The sequence below is a fragment of the Otolemur garnettii genome, unplaced genomic scaffold (genome assembly GCF_000181295.1).
Source record: "Otolemur garnettii isolate 467f Iridium unplaced genomic scaffold, OtoGar3 scaffold00104, whole genome shotgun sequence".
Taxonomy (NCBI): Eukaryota; Metazoa; Chordata; class Mammalia; order Primates; family Galagidae; genus Otolemur; species Otolemur garnettii.
Genome location: NW_003852499.1, coordinates 4,801,480 through 4,805,000, shown reverse-complemented (window position 1 = coordinate 4,805,000; position 3,521 = coordinate 4,801,480). Strand labels below are relative to the sequence as shown.

The 3,521-nt window shown below is 37.2% G+C and overlaps 1 protein-coding gene across 4 annotated transcripts in view; it reads right to left on the bottom strand.

Moving 5' to 3' along the window:
• Nucleotides 1–3,521, bottom strand: part of PARP11 (poly(ADP-ribose) polymerase family member 11) — a 61,999-nt gene that overhangs the window by 15,347 nt on the left and 43,131 nt on the right. The gene's annotated exons all lie outside the window — the stretch shown is intronic.

The following is a 3,521-nucleotide window of genomic DNA, read 5'->3' as shown; positions in this document are numbered from 1 at the left end:
ACTCAAGCCACAGACGCCGAGCCCAAATATAAATGTCTTAACACAACAACTATGAGAATGACATGAAAGCTATGTTGGCGAATTGGATGAAAGTATTTCAAATTGTATATGGAAATAACACACTGTACCCCATGATAGTATTAATGTACACAACTATGATTTAATAAAAAAAAGAAAGAAAAGAAATGAAGGAGACAATCAGGGAATGTAAAGATGCAGTAGAAAGTTTTAAAAATAGGTTAAACCATGGAGAAGAAAGAATCTCAGAGCTAGAGGATCAAGTTTTTGAGTTAACCCAGGTAGATAAAGAGGCAGAAAAGAAGAGAGAGAAAGCAGAACAGGTGCTTCCATGAAGCGTTCATACTTACAAATAACAGTGATTTCTGAAGGGGAAGAAGATTGTCCCATAGGAATAGAAGCCCTACTGGAGACTATCACATAAATGAAAACTTCACAAGTTTTACTAAAGATCCCAACACACTCCTTTCAGATGGATATCGAACCCCAGGTCATCTCAACTCAAACAGAGCCACTCCAAGACACATTGTAATGAACCTGTCCAAAGTCAAGATGAACAAAAAAATTCTGCAAGCAGCCAGGAGTAAACACCAACTGACCTACAGAGGCAGAGCCATTAGGATGACAGCAGACTTTTTAATTAAAACCTTCCAAGCCAGAAAAGCATGATCATGCAACTTCAACATTCTTAAACAAAACAATTTTCAGCCCAGAATTCTGTATCCTGCTAAACTAAGCTTCAAAATTGAGAGAGAAATAAAATCTTTTGTGGATATACAAGCACTGAGGAAATTCACCACAGTAAGACCAAATCTACAGGAAATACTTAGACCTATTTTTAACACTGACCACCACAATGAACCACCAGCAAAGTAAAGAACCAGAAGCTAAAAGTCAAAACTTTGGACCAGGTGTGGTGGCTTACACCTATAATTCTAGCACTCGGGAGGCCAAGGTGGATGGATTTTCTGAGTTCAGGTTAGAGACCAATCTGAGTCAGAGTGAGACCTGGTCTCTAAAAGTAGCCAGGTGTTGTGGCAGGTGCCTGTAATCCCAGCTACTTGAGAGACTGAGGCAAGAAATTCACTTGAGCCCAAGTTCAAGGTTGCTGTGAGCTATGATGCCATGGCACTCTACTGAGGGCAACAAAAGGTGAGACTCTGTCTCAAAAAAGAAAAAAATTAAAGCTTCCACAATGGCACAAAGATAAAGCTACACAATGGACTCTCACAAAATAAGATGAACAGAACTCCACAACACTTATCAATTCTCTCAATAAATGTCAATGGACTGAATTTACCACTGAAGTGGCACAGGCTGGCTGAGTGGATAAAAAAACACAAGCCATCCACATGCTGTCTCCAGGAGACACACCTAGCCTTGAAGGACAAATCAAGATTCAGAGTTAAGGGATGGAAAACAGTATTTGAAGCAAATGGAAACAGAAGAAAGGAGGGGTTGCAATCTTATTTTCAGATACAAGCAGATTTAAAGCAACTTTAGTTAAGAAGGACAAAGATGGACAGTTTATCTTGGTCAAAGGAACAATACAACAAGAAGATATTTCAATTTTAAATATTTATGCACCCAACTTAAATGCTCCCAGCTTTATGAAACAGACCTTGATGAGTCTGAGCAATATGATATCCCACAACACCTTAACAGTCTGGGACTTTAACACCCCTCTGACAGAACTGGACTGATCCTCTAAACAGAAACTAAACAAAGATACAAATGACTTAAATGTGACCCTAGAACAAATGGGATTCATAGATATATACAGAATACACAATCCCAAAGCTAAGGGATATATATTCTGGGGGATGTACACATACTCTGAAATTGACCACATCCTAGGATACAAATCAAATCTCAGCAAAATGAAAAGAATAGAAATTATGCCTTGCATCTTCTCAGACAACAAGGCAAAAAAGGTAGAACTCAACTCCAACAAAAACATTCAGACCCACACAAAGTTTATGCTGAAAGACAGTTGGGTTTGGGAAGAAATAAAAGAGGAAATCGTGGATGGGAGTGGTGGCTTATACCTGTAATCCTAGCAATCTGAAAGGCTGAGGCAGGTGCATAGCTTGAGCTCATGAGTTCAAGACCAGCCTGCTGAGTAAAAGCAAGAATCTGTCTCTACTAAAAATAGGAAAAAAAACTGAGGCAAGAGGATTGTTTTACCTCAACAGTTGCAAGTTGCTATGACACCATGGCATTCTATTGAGGGCGATACCTTGAGACTCTATCTCAAAAAAAAAAAAAAAAAGGAAATCATTAAATTCCTCAAACATAACAACAATGAAAACACAAGTATCCCCTGTGGGATATAGCAAAAGGATCTTAAGAGTGAATTTTATTGTATTAGATGCTTACATTCATAAAACAGAAAGACAGCGTATCAACAAACTCATGAATCATCTTATGGAATTGGAAAAAGAAGAACAATCTAATCCCAAACCCAGCAGAAGAAAAGAAATAACCAAAATTAAATCAAAGATTAATAAAATTGAAACAAAAGAATCATTCAGAAAATTAACAAAACAAAAAGTTGTGTTTTTTTTTTTAAATAAATTAAATCAATAAACCTTTGGCCAAATTAACCACAAACAGAAAAGTTAACTCTATAATCACCTCACTCAGAAACAATAAAGGGGAAATAACAGATATCACAGAGATACAAGAGATCATCTTTGAGTACAAGAAGAAACTCTATGCCCAGAAATTTGACAATGTGGAGGAAATGGATCAATACCTGGAATAATACCCTCTCTCTAGACTTACTCAAGAAGAAAGAGATCTCTAGAACAGACTGATTTCAAGAACTCAGACCGAAAAAACAGTAAAAAAATCCCCCAACCAAAAAAGGCCATGGTCCAGATGGCTTCACACCAGAACTCTACCAAACTGTCAAAGAAGAGCTTATACCCATACTGCAGAAATTATTCCAAAAAATTGAGAAGGAAGGAATCTTCCCAAACACATTCTGTGAAGCAAACATCACCCTGATACCAAAACCAGGAAAAGAGCCAACTAAAAAGAAGAACTTCAGACCAATTTCACTAATGAATATAGATGCAAAAATTCTCAATAAAATCCCCGTTAAAATATTACAGCTACACATTAAAAAAAATCATTCATCATGATCAAGTAGGTTTCATCCCAAGGATGCAAGGCTGGTTTAACATATGCAAGTCCATATAAAACCCAATTCATAATTGCTAGGTCATGGAAGAAGCCCAAGTGCCCATCGACGCACGAATGGATCAATAAACTGTGGTATATGTACACCATGCAATACTATGCAGCCCTAAAGAAGGATGGAGACTTTACCTCCTTCATGTTTACAAGGATAGAGTTGGAAAATATTCTTCTTAGCAAAGTATCTCAAGAATGGAAGAAAAAGTATCCAATGTATTCACCTCTACTATGAAACTAATTTATAGCTTTCATAGGAAAGCTATAACCCAATTATAGCCCAAGAATATGGGGAAAGGGGA